General features: G+C 33.7%; 1 long non-coding RNA gene and 2 other non-coding genes across 3 annotated transcripts; 1 reads left to right on the plus strand and 2 right to left on the minus strand.

Moving 5' to 3' along the window:
- Nucleotides 1–9,087: 9,087 nt before the first annotated feature.
- On the minus strand, nucleotides 9,088–13,021 carry LOC130960466 (uncharacterized). The gene is made up of 4 exons (XR_009079116.1): nucleotides 12,165–13,021; nucleotides 11,848–12,004; nucleotides 11,556–11,718; nucleotides 9,088–11,469 (listed from the first exon to the last, which is right to left on the minus strand). It is a non-coding gene; the product is annotated as an uncharacterized LOC130960466 (long non-coding RNA).
- On the minus strand, nucleotides 9,295–9,457 carry LOC130964143 (U1 spliceosomal RNA). Its single transcript, XR_009080251.1, has one exon. It is a non-coding gene; the product is annotated as a U1 spliceosomal RNA (small nuclear RNA).
- Nucleotides 12,695–12,766, plus strand: TRNAW-CCA (transfer RNA tryptophan (anticodon CCA)). The gene has a single exon. It is a non-coding gene; the product is annotated as a tRNA-Trp (tRNA).
- Nucleotides 13,022–14,234: the final 1,213 nt, after the last annotated feature.

The following is a 14,234-nucleotide window of genomic DNA, read 5'->3' on the forward strand; positions in this document are numbered from 1 at the left end:
GAGATTGATGATTGTGAGCCATTGACTCTAGTTCTCACTAATTGAACCGGGTCACCCGCGTGACAGGCGAGAATGTGTATCAAGGATGGGACACTCAAAGGTGGAAGGAGCCATATGCATATGATCAATCTTCTTGGCAACAACCTCCACCAATGCACTATGAAGAAGAGCCATTCTATGATGCATACCAATCCAATGGCTATGGTGAATCCACTTGTGACTTTCAAGAACCACCACCATATGCCTATGAGCCATATCCTCAACATGACCCTCAACCATACTCACAAGCCCCTCCTTACCAACCATCTTCATATGATCCTAATCCATATCCACCATACCAACCACCTTTTGATCCATATGAGCCATACATAGAGCCACCACCGTTCCAACATCAACATTTTCAAAAGCCACCCCCTCCATATTATTACCAAGATGAACCACCTCCAATATATGAAAATTTCCAACCACAAGATGAATACTACTTTCCACCACAACCTCCCATGGAAGAATACTTATGTCCTTCAATTCAAGAGCCCTATGATCCTACTCATGATATCCAAGAGGAACAAGAGTCAAGGGATCATCTCAAGAAAGCATTGGATCAATTTCAAGCAACCATGGAGTGTGTTGTGCAACAAGTGGAAAGAATAGAAAATATTGAACCACCACAACTCTACCAAGAAGAACCACCTTCCTACTATGAACTTCTCTCCCAAATTGATGAACCCTTCCATCTACCCCAACCTCCAATGGATGACATCCTTGATGTTCTTGTTCAAAGACAATAAGAGATGAAAAGGGATGTGCAAAATTTCATGGCCGCCTTGGATGCGGTAACAAATCAATTAGCCTCCCAATGCTTGAACACTCAAGGAACTCCCATGGCTACATGTGGAGAATCAAATGAAGAACATAGCATGAAGGAGAGATTGGAAACTCCGGTGGAAAAGGAGAAAAGCTACTTTGTGTTAGAACAATTGGAGGAACCTATGACTATTGAAGAAGAGGGAGAAGTGGTTGAAGACTTAGGAGATGCGGAACCTCCATGAGAACCTAAAGTTGAGGAAAACCCCTCCAAGAAGATTGAAGTTGATGTTGAGGAGGAATGTGCACAACCTCTAAGGCATATCCCATATGAAGACTTGGAAGGAGTGGAGCAAGAATTGAGCTCCCTTGGAGATGAAGATTGAGCATCAAATCCTAGTGGTGAAGAATCCTTTGAAATTGAAGAACCTTCTCCCGATGAAGAAGAGAGCGATGTGGAGGTAGATTTCTCTCAACCTCCCATTTATGATTTGAGTGATGGAGAAGATTTAGATGAAATTGATGAACAAAAGATTGAATTTGAAAAATCTTGTGAGGAGGTGGAAGTCCTTAGAAAAAAAAGGACGGGAGTTGAATACACTTTGTCAAAATCTTTGGAAGCCTCTTTGCCTAGGTTGTCATATATTCCTTCACTTGAGTGGGTAAAACTCATTTCTATTAGCTTTATTATCCCACTTGAGTATGGTTTGCTTGAAACGGATGGTCAACTTAGGATGATTTGTGGGATAAAGCGTAAGAGAAAAATGTTTAGCGGATGGCGTTGCAAATCAAGGCTCATTTTGGTTGATACATCAAAGCTTAGATGCAAAGGTTGGGCTAGTGCTCACTTGAATGGGTCTCAAAGGAAAGTTTGGTATCACCTTAAGAATTCATCTTCCTTACCGCCCGGATGGATCAATGATGATCAACCTCAAGACGGGTGTGAAAATAAAGTGTGGGATCCCGGATTACAAGGAGAGGATCAACATTGGAAGCCCATGGTTTGTGAAGAACTCCATCAAAGCTTGGAGATATTGATCTTGAATGATAGAGCTTATTGGAAGTCCAAGCATTGGTGGAAGTTCCAAGATGAGTACAAGCACAAACCACCTTGATGAGGAGCTCCCCATAATTCCAACTTAAGGACAATAAACAAAAGTGCTAGGTAGGAGACACCCCACCATGGTAACTTCTTTTCATTTTCTCTTTTTGTATATATTGGTAAAAGTAGTTTAATTTCATGTTTTGGTTGATTTGTTGAGTTTATTTGGTAGTTTAGTATGTTAAATAAGGTTTTATGTTGTTTTGGTAGCTGTTTGGAGGTTTGGAATGCTTGGATTGGTGCAAAAACATAGAATTTTTTTTTGAAAAACAGAGCACCATCCACGCGTACGCGTACATGGCGCGTACGCGCACTTCCAGCATTTTCGACCATCCACGCGCATGCGTACATGGCGCGTACGCGTGGATTGAGAAGTTCCACCTTCCATACATGACGCGTACGCGCCACTCTCGAAATAAGCCATCGACGCGCGCGCGCCATGCGTGCGTACACGCGGATTTTCTTCCTTCACCACATTTCTTTTCTTCTCCTCTTTCCATTTTTTTCCTTCTTCTTTCTTCTTCCCTTCTCCTACCCCTCATCCAACACTCCCAAACACCATTGATAACCATTTATTTTAGTTAGTTAATTAGTTAGTTTTAGTTTAGTTTTCATTTTATTTTCTCTCTTTTCATTATAAGTGTTGGATTATTGACTTTGTTTACTATACATTGCTGCCTATTCCTAATTGCATGCTATCTTAGCATGAATATTTTTAGATAATCTTTGTTGGATTCTATGATTGAGGTTATATTTTGCTACTTGGTTTTGAGTTTTTTCATGCTTACCTTTTAAGAATACCAAGTGATGAGAATTGCCTTCGAACTTGTAACTCTTCTTGAATTACATGATTTGGCCACCATGTGATTTGAGCCTTATTCTATGATTAGGCAACCTCTTGATGGATGATGTTATGCATTTACCTTAATGCATTGTATTTCATGATCATATGCATCCATATGTGTTTGACTTGAATGCTTTCATGCTTCTCTAATGCTTGTTTTACCTTACAAGTTCACTTAAAGCATCTCAAGTATACTAGGATGAGTGATGTGCATGCTTCTTTTGTGACATAACTTTTATGCTAATGTGTGTTCTAAAAGGTGCCTAATTTAGAATTCACACACCTAATATTTCTTAATGTCACACTAATTCACTCACTCAATCCTAGTGACTAGTACCTCATTCCAACAATGTATGCTTCCTTTCTTTTATATCCTCTCATCTTATGGTGTTATACTTTTGTTTTTCATGAATGATGCACCGCAAGCAAAAATGGAAGCAGAAGAAAGAACACGTAGCAATCCGGAGAGTCGTCGTACCCCCTTGCTCATCTTTGAATGCACCGAGGACGGTGCAAACTTTTAAGTGTGGGGAGGTCGTCCGACCGGTCGGCGATTTCGGGTGACAAGTTTCTAATTCCAACACTTTTGCATTTCATTTTAGGTTTTTAGGATTTTTGTTGCATTTTCTTAAATTTTACATATATATATACAATAAGCTTAGTCAAAATAATGAGATTTTTCGAGAAAATTATCTATAGGGCACACCAATTGATTTGAGTAAAAACTTTTCATTAAACTTGCTTGAATTATATATATCGTGGATCATGTTTTGAGCTAAGAACACAAGCAAGTGAGATTTGAGCCTAATGGTGTGGTTACATCTTATAACCACTTATTTTTCCTTCTTGTGTGCATTATTCTCTTCTTATGATTGTAATCTTTGATTTGTTCGATTCTTTATGTCCATTATTTTGTGTATTCATGCATTTATATGATTGAGACCATCATTTCATTAGCTTAATTACCCAAAAGCTTACCTTTTATCTTCCATTGTTAGCAAATTTGAGCCTACGCTTAACCCACTTATTCTTATTTTAGCACATTACAAGCCTTAAAGCGAAAAACAATAATTGTCCTCTATTTGGATCTTTGATTAGCTTAGGCTAGTGTGTGTGTGTGTATCATTCAAGTGTGGGAACCTTGGGACATTGGGTGAATAAAAGGGTAGTTTTGTATTTTGTTGTAAATATTAGGAATTGGGTACATGGTCATGTGTAATGAATGAATAAACCTTATGCATTGATATTCTTGAAAGAAAAAAAATGTGAAAAATAAAAGAAAAAGAAAAAAATATATGGAAAAGAAAAAAATAGAAAAAGAAAGAAAAGAATGGAAAAATAATAAAAAGGGGACAAAATGCCCCAAAGTGAAGTTCGATAAGAGTCAATGCATAAAGGTTGTGAAATAAAAAAGGAATACATGAGTATGTGAAAAAGTGAAGAATGGGTAGTTAGGTTAGCTTTGAAATTATATAGGATGTCATAGGTTAGGTGGGAAGTCTAAGCTTATCAAAGATTCAAATTCCAAACTCACTTAACCATATATGCATCCTACCTTAACCCTAGTCCCATTACAACCAATGAAAAGACCTCATGATATGTGTATGCATGCATAAAATGTATGTTGATTGTTAGAAGAAAAACAAATCTTAGAAAGCATGAAATAGAGGAGAATTGAGTGAATCAACCCTAAACACTTGAGCGAATAGAGGGCAAATACATCCGGTGAGGGTTCGATTGCTCAATTACATGTTTTCACCCATAAGTGTCAATTTTCATGCAAGTTTGTAAAAATATTTAATAGCTCAATTCAATTGTGGTTTGGTATGGTTGTTAATATCTTTAGCCCTTGTGCATATATGCTTCTTGGGAATTGATTTATTTTGACCAAGCAATTGCATTCATATAGATAGTTGCATATAGTTTAGGTTGCATTTAGATTAGTTCACATTGAATAAATGTTGATACCCTTTGCTTTCTCTTGGTTTAAGCATGAGGACATTCTTGGTTTAAGTATGGGGAGGTTGATAAACCCCATTTATAGGGTTTATCTTGTGTTGAATTTAGGAGATTTTATCACTTTTTACCCACATTTATCCAATGAAATAGCATAGTTTTATAACTTCTCCTTTAATTGTGCTTAAGAGTGAAAACATGCTTTTTAGGTCTTAAAATAGCTAAATTTAATTTACCTTTGATTCCATTAGATGCCTTGATATGTTTTTTAAGTGATTTCAGATTTAGGAGGCAAAGATTCGATAAAGGGAATAAAGGAAAAGCATGTAAAAATGGAGAACTCATGAAGAAATGAAGGAATTGCAAAAGCTGTCAAGCCGACCTCTTCGCACTTAATTGACCATAACTTGAGCTATAGAGGTCCAAATAATGCGGTTTCATTTGGGTTGGAAAGCTAACATCCGGGGCTTCGAAACGATATATAAGATTTGCCATAGTTGCTACGCGTATAGTAACGCGTACGCGCACTGTACGCGCACGCGTCGTTGCTGCCATATGATCCACTTAAAGCAATACGTGGCCAGCAAATTCTAGAGCCTTGTGGGTCCAATCCAACTCATTTCTGATACTATTTAAGTTAAGGATTGAAGGGGGAATCAACATACTTCACATACTTTAGATGCTAGTTTTTCATTAGTTTAGTTTAGCTTAGTTTTAGTAGTTATAGTTAGTTTCTAGAGAGAGAAGCTCTCACTTCTCTCTAGAATTAGGATTAGGTTTGGATTAGAATTTCTAGATCTAGGTTTTAATTCATGTTCTCTTCTACTTCTACTTCTCAATTCTTTGTTGTTACATTCATCTTCTTCTATTCTTTTGTTGTAATTTCCTTTATGTTGTTCTTATACTTTGTTGTAGATCTACTATTGTTTCTTCTACCTTCTTTCCATTCAATCCAAGGTAATTCATAATAATTGTGTTTCTTTGTGATTATTGTTGTTAATTCTTTGCAATTAGTTGTTGTTAGATTTTGTTCTTGTTATTGATTTACTATGCTTTTCTTTTGTGCCTTCCAAGTATTTGATAAAATGCTTGGAAGGATTTTAGAGTAGAATTTTATACTCTTGGCTTGGAGAGGTAACTTATGACCTCTTGAGTTACTAATGTCCAAGAGATTGATGATTGGGAGCCATTGACTCTAGTTCTCACTAATTGAATTAGTGGAGAGTTAGGACCTATGGACTAGGATTGATATAGCTCATTTGAATTTCCTTTATTAGTTAGAGGATGACTTAATGGGATTAATCCTTGCCAATTCTCATATTGTGATTAGTAATTAGGATAGAGATTCTTGACCACCAACCCTTGCCAAGACCTTTTTAGCCATTAGTTTATTTTTTACCATTTATCTTTCATGTTTCTTATTAAAACCCCAAAAATAACTCACAACCAATAACAAAACACTTCATTACAATTCCTAGGGAGAACGACCCGAGGTTCAATACTTTGATTTATAAATTTAGGGGTTTGTTTTAATGACAAACAATCTTTTGTATGAAAGGATTATTGTTGGTTTAGAAACTATACTTTACAACGAGATTTCATTAGTGAAATTCTAAACCGTCAAAAATCCAATCATCACAGTATAAATGTGGATTTATTTCATACGAGGCACCAAATAAATATGTTACTACCTCCATATTTAAATAACTATCACTACCCGTTGGAGAAGGATGGCATGGCTGCAAAAAGGACACACTTTGAAGATACTTTCAGTTACCCAGATGATTAGACTTGAACTAAACATGAAGTTAAGGTTGTAAGGAGCTAGACAATACAATTGTGGAGTTGGTCTTGCATGATCTGGCCCACCATTCATATTTGAAAAAATAACTAGATATTGTTGTTGTTCGTTTCCTTATCTTTTTTTTTCTCCTTTAAATTTTGTTAAACAAACAACAGAATAGATACAAATTTTTTTCCTTCTTTTTGTGATACTTGTATTTACTATCAATTAAATCATCTCTACAGTAAAGAATAAATATAAGTAACTTCTGTTAGATATCTATTTTTACAAAGATCTAAGTGGATGTTACTTCTGTCAAGCATTAAGATGTTCCTTTTCCATACTAAATAGATGTTACTTTAATAGAAGCCATGTGAATAAAAAATAAAAAAAGCTTATCCCACATAAATAACTATAAATTTGTCATCAAGTTAAGATACAATGAAAGGAATCATAATATCCATTCAACTTATCCATACAATTTACGACACTGTAGATACAAGAATTCATCATGACAAAAAATAATACAAGAAGAATCATCCATTTAGTATAAAAAGAAACATCTATTTATTTAACAAAAGAAACATGTGACTTTGTCCAATTAAATTTTTGCATAAACATTCAAGTTGTCTACAAGAAAAAAGATAATAAGTAGGACCAAAATAAAATACATCCAATTTTTACAGTATCATAAAAATCCACATCTGTAACTTAAGAAAAATCTCAAAATGTATCAAAAGTATCTCAAACGGTGATGTCATCACATGTGTTGAAGACATTGGTTTGACAAGTGATCAAAGCTTTTATTCTTCATTGGTCATAATAGTATCCACCCAATTTGATGCACTTTCCTTGCGAGGAATGCTTGGTATATTTGTGTAGAAATTCACCTAAAAAAATTTATACCAAAAAACATCTATATACAATAAAAAAAAACTTCCAGCTAAGAGCAAACGAAAACATCCACACTCCTATACTAATTACACCAAGAAAATATGCATAAATGTATGCAATTGCAGCAGTGGGCCTTTTTGATCACCCATCAACCTCGTCTAGGTAAGTATGTTGCAATTATCATGCCTTTCATTTTATATTGCATCGCAACATTTCCAGAGGCATATTTTTTCGACGTGGTACATTAGTATAGCGCGTCTTTTTTCCATTCATAAGTAATAGAGGAGGAGAAATTTCAAATAAAAAGGGATTAGCCACACATGTAAAGAAAAAAAGGAAGAACAAAAGAAGAAAAACCAACAAAAAAATGAGAAAAAATCTGACAAAACTAAAGAGTAAAGTGAATTATAGGTATGAGAATAAAAGTGACAGTCAACATGAGATATAAAAGGAGAAACAATCAAGATTTCGAGAATTGGATCTCAACTGATATGTATTGCAGTGATGAGAAAGCAACTTTGAAACAACTTTAGAGGACAACCATAAATGAAAGAAATGCTCCAGAAGAAGTTAGCATTAAAACAAGGTCTAGAGAAAGGAAGAGAATTGTTTTTAGTCAGGTTGGTGATGCTAAACCCGTTGCAGTAATCTTATTTTCTTCTTCTCTTTTATTTATTTATTTTTTGTATTATGGAAAGTAGATGAGAGTGGGTTGTATAAGCGAGCGAATGTGAGAATTCATAACCATTGGTGGCTAAGAAAATGAGTCATGGCTTCTAGTGCAGAAAATCCGAGTGATGGTGATAGAAGAGCATGGTGTGTTTTTTGAATGTTATTTGATATGATATAGATGTTGTGCATTTTGATATATGGATATCTTATTGGTTAAGCTATTTAGATAGTATTATTTTAAAGAACTTTTATCTAGGTCTTAGTTTTAGTACGGGGAGTATTTTGTTTTGCTTGTGATTCTGGTTGAAGAATTAATATTTTTGATATTTTGTAAGCACTTATTGCTTGTTTTTTCCCCAATAGAGTCGAGAGTTTTGAACCAATTAAAAAAGGTGGGTACTCCCATGAAGATATTATAATTATCTTCATATGATGATTTTTGTTTTTGACCTTTAGATGATGGATTGTAGGGTTAGATTTTGATATGTTATAAAAGTGTTGTTTTTATTTGAAGTGTGGCCAAATCAACAAATCACACTTTTATACAAAGCATCTTCATAAAAAGATGTTTTTTGCATCTTCATTTGAGTAGCTCCCATTAAAAAAATGTCATTCAACAATTGATTCAGAGTTTTTCAAACAATCAGATCTCCAGAATTAGCATAATTTACTGTAATTCCAAAAATGTGAAATCATAAACTCCATAGGCAAATTTCAAACTTTTTTTATGATAAAAATATCAACATTTGTATTGTTCTATATAAAAAATAGTTCATATACTCTTCAAAAAATTTAACGCCAAAGAAATTCGATTTTATCATAGTTTTTTAACTCTCGAGTTTCAGGTATTAATAAATTATAGGTCCAATAATTTTTTAAATTAGAATGCATAACCCCTTAAACCTCGAGTATAAAGAAATAAACAAATATTAATAAGTTAATTATCATTGAGTTTGCACTTGCCAATTGGTGATACTAACAATCTCTTGTTATTGCTGATAGTAACAATTTCTTGATATAAAATAAATAGTGTTTTGAATCTAAAACCCAATAAATAGTTTCATTGTATGCGAAATGTTAAAATACTTTAGGTGAGTCCAATGAAAAAATAAATTAAAATCACTACGGGTAATAATAAGCATATGAATCTATTTTACATAAACCTATTAACTCCTACATGAAAAGAAAAAAAATATTTACAATTTTATCATTCATCATACTAAATAAACTCTGTTTAGACAGGGACCGCGCGAACGCAAGTCCCACTACTACAAATTATGACATAGGCTCCACCACTTGAGTAGATCTTAGGCAAGCACCCTTCCATAGTGTAATGGAAGTTACCAGCCTAGGCCATGGATCTTCTTAATGGCCCATTGACCCGACCCGTCCAGGTAAGTATCCTTAAATTGTTGTAGCGCCTCGCTTTTTATAGCATATTGAAGACTTCTCACACTCTTCTTCCGTCGATGTGAGACTTCAAATGTCAGACGTATTGCTTCTTGCCTCATGCTCTCGATGTGAAATTTGAATATTTTGTTCAATGAACCCAATGAATAGCTCATTGTTAGTCTCCAGTTGAAATAATTTTCAGTAATAAAATGTGGAAAAGAAAACTTCACATTCCAAAAATGAAAACATATTTAAAAGTCGAAAGACAAGAGAAACAAATTTACAAAAAGAAAGTAGTTGAAGAATGAAGAGAATCATTTTTATTAAAACTTATCAAATAATATCATACTTATTATTTTAGATATTCATATTTGTACTAGGAGAAAAAAAGAATTAGAATATGTTGAGTCTTGCATTAATCAAATCAAATGCTTAAAAAGCATATACTAGGTTATAGAAATTGATCTGTATATGAATTTTTTTTAAGGACCAAAATGTCAGCTTTTAAAATCTTTGAAAATTGATTTGGGTAATTATTCTATCGAAAAATAGACCGGAGATTGATTTGTCTGCCGAAGTAAAACCTTGGTAATTAATCTGTGTATTAAACTATTAATTTTTCTTGGAGACTAAAATGTCCACTTTAAAAATTTTTGGAGATTGATTTGGATAATTTTTTTTACCTTTCTTTTTATTTTAATGGCAACTATTATTATATGTTTACTTCATATAATATTGTTGCACTTTAATTGATTCATATACATTTTAAAAACAAAAATGTTTAACAACTGAAAACAAATATTCAAAAATTAAATGATCCCATAAAATGAAAACATTAAAAATGATTTCTTAAACGCTTTTATCAAATAAGTTTAGGTTGAGATTAAAAATAACTGATATGATTAAAGGCAACTTTTTTTTAATTATTAATTTGAATGGCTCCATAAACTCTTTATAGGACCTACCAATATTTGGTACTCTCTTCAATTTAAAGGATCCAATTTTTTATTTTAGATTAAATTATCCAATTCAAAGGAAACTTGTCAATTTTTCATTTTCAACAGGAAGGAAACTTGTCTATAACCAATAATGGTGTATTAATAAATATAAGGTTAAATTACTGTAATTTTTTAAAATTTATAAATTGTAATTGAGTCTTTATATTTTAAAAGCTATTGGAACTAATATAGTAATTTAACCAAGATATAAAATTGTCCAATAAAACAACATTTTAGTGTACAAAGTAAGTGAAATATTTCAACTAGCCATTGGGTTGGTATTTTACTTTGGAATAGCATAGTTTGGTATTTTTAATTGTGATTTTTGTTGTCTACATCGTACGATATGATGAACTCATAGCTCGACAATCACATCCTTCCACTATTGGATGAGATGTGGAATTCACATAAGATAAGTCTCACACTTAATGGTAGAGGAATATGTATTGACTCAATGCATAAATAGAGTGACTATAAATAATACGTTTTGTTCACTTCAGGTAAGGTTAACAAGGATGCTTGATACCTTGCAAGAGGTTTCTCTATTTTGGCAGTGCCAGTTTGTACAAGGGATACAATCAACATATGGGCACCATGTGCAATAACTATTGATGTTGATCCCATGAAGAACTGCCACAAGATAACCGGCCAATCTGCAACTCATGCCAGAAAGCAGTAATAATACAAGACAGCTAGGCATGCAAATTGAATTCAAGGATAAAGAAACAAGTAACATACATCAGGCTAAAGAGGATAAGAGAAACAATCCTGAGAACCGGTCTGTCCATGTTTTGCTTCAACTTTAACTTGATGTAACTCTTGACAGTTGACACCATAATCAAAGAGAGTTCCTTTAATTTGATTTGAACCTTTGGCAGTTCAATCTTTCTGCTGAGTAGAAGTACAGATCCAAGAAGGAACCCTGATACAAACCTCCAATGCTCGCAAAGTTGAGGACATAAGGCAGAAAGCCAAGGCTGAAATTGCAAACAAATACAAAGACAAAAGAGACTATTGCTGAAACCTGCATTCAAACATAGAAAATCAATCAATATGCTGCCACCAAGAAACAAGAAAAAAAAAATGGCAACGAAGAAATCCAAACCCTACCCTTTTGGTTTGTAATTCCCAGTTCCAAATGAGCTGAGAGAGTAAAGTTCCTAGTAATCCATACAAAGCCCCAGAAGAGGCAACAGCTGGGGTGTGCTGAAGAAAAAGAGAAGCCATCAAGGCTCCCCAAATGCAGACATTGCATAGATTACACCAATCCTTACTGCAAGTAATAAAATATTAATCATTCATCAGCAATTTTATCTCCAATCAACAGAATAAACAATTGACAGTAGAATCCGAACCCTAAAAGGCTAAAAGAAAAGTATTGTAAAAGGAAAAATATAATTACCCGGTTCAAGCTCGCGCTCTAGGTGAATTCAATGATACTGCAGAGATTGAGGAGGAGGTGGAAAAGCCCAGCATGAAGAAATGGAGAGGTGAAAAGACGCCAAGTTTGGTGATACTCTGTCACGAAATTCCTCCGAAGCGCTCCCATTTCCTCTAATCTGCACCAACAAAAAATCGAAACGAGAAGTTCCGATTAATTGATATTAGAATTACCTCGATCCACAATAACCTAATAAGTAATATTTAATACAATTCACAATGAGAACCAGAAAAAGATTTCAGATTCAGAGAATCTTTGGAAGAAATAAAAGAACTCACTTGGACTGAGAAGGGCCTAAGAGAGGATTCTCAGAGAGAGGTAAGAAGGAGAACCTTCCGAGGGTTTTTAGGGCGCAGTAGCCGTTGCGATGAAGACACCCACGTGGATGATCACGAACACTGACACCACCCACGTGTCACCGCCAGAGCGGCGGCGTTTCAAGGAGGGAGCCACCTTGAGGTCCTGGGGGAATGCCGCCGGGAACTTTGTCGGAGGAGAGAGCTTAACGATGTCGATGAATTGATCGGAACCTCCTTCCGCCGCCATTTCCGAATCTTCTTCTCACTGTAACCTTTCACCGCCGCGAGAAATGGAGAAGAGCTACGAGTTGGTTTGTTGGTGGGAATTTTTAGAGAGAGAGAAAACGGTTGATAAGTTTCTTGAGCTTGGCGGGATTTTATTTTTATTTTTATTTTTTTGCGTTTCGGTTTCTGTTTCTGATTTCGTTTGGGGACTGATCAGCAAACGAAAGGGGTGGTAGTAAAATGATGCATAATTTAAAAATTAATTTGCGAATGAAGTAGCAAGCGGATCCGTGGCGCAATGGTAGCGCGTCTGACTCCAGATCAGAAGGTTGCGTGTTCGATTCACGTCGGGTTCAATATCCTGATCCGTAAAGCTACCGCCGGATCACAATTTTTGGTGTATTTCAGCGGGTCTAGGCCCGTAATAACATGTTTTTATTACAATGTTTTGGCTTCTGTTTTGAGCCAAAAATAAAAAGGCAGTATAATTTCATAATTTGGACTGGATTCTCCTTCCTCTCCTCACTATATTCTTGACAAAAAAAAAAAAAAAAACAGTCACTATATAATATTTTCAATCAAACTTTTAAATATTTTAAACAAATTAATTGTTTATATCATATTTGCTGCAAAATTCTGTCCGCACAATTATATATATATATATTGGTACGAATTGTGTATATTAGTATACAAAACTTGAATGAACAAGTGAATTGTGATACCCCACCAAAAAGAAAAGAAGGAGACGAATTGTAAGTTTGCAACATCTAATAGACATGAAATTCAAACTTTTAACATATATAAACAAAAATTGAAAGACATTATAATTTGAGCCAAAGAAAGGCAGTATATTTTGGACTAGATTCTCTTTCCTTTCCTCATTATATTCTTGACAAAAAAAAAGTTACTATATATTATTTTCTATCAATAAAAAAATACATAATAACTAATTTAGATTGATTTAGTGGTTAACTCACATCTCATCTTGTGCATACAAACCTCTAAATATTTTAAACAAATTAATTATTTATATCATATTTACTGCAAAATTCTGTGCACACAATTGTATGTATATATATATTTTTTGGTATAAATTATGTATATTAGTATTCAAAACTTGAATGAATAAGTGAATTTTGACATATCCCACCAAAAAAAAAGAAGACAAATTGTAAGTTTGCAACATCTAATAGACATGAAATTCAAACTTTTCAACGTATATAAAACAAAAATTGAAAGGCAGTGTAATTTGAGCCAAAGAAAGGCAGTATAATTTGGACTGGATTCTCCTTCCTCTCCTCACTATATTCTTGACAAAAAAAGTCACTATATAATATTTTTAATCAATAAAAAAAATACACAATAATCAAGTTAGGTTGATTTAGTAATTATCTCATATTTCACCTCATGCAAACCTTTAAATATTTTAAACAAATTAATTGTTTATATCATATTTGCTGCAAAATTCTGTATGCACAATTATATATATATATATATATTATTTTTATTGGGTATAAATTGTGTATATTAATATACAAAATTTGAATGAATAAGTGAATTGTGACATATCCCACCAAAAAAAAGGAGGCAAATTGCAAGTTTGCAACAACTAATATACATAAAATTCAAACTTTCAACATATATAAAACAAAAATTGAAAACAACAAAAAATTAGTTATGTGATCTTTTCCAACTAAATAACTGCATTTTTGTAACTATCCTAATATAGTAATATCCTTACAGTAATAATATTTATATTAATATTTGATAAAAGATTAAAGGTATATTCCATAGTTATACACATTTTTTCCTATGTGAATAAAT

The sequence above is a fragment of the Arachis stenosperma genome, chromosome 2 (assembly GCF_014773155.1).
Source record: "Arachis stenosperma cultivar V10309 chromosome 2, arast.V10309.gnm1.PFL2, whole genome shotgun sequence".
NCBI lineage: Eukaryota > Viridiplantae > Streptophyta > Magnoliopsida > Fabales > Fabaceae > Arachis > Arachis stenosperma.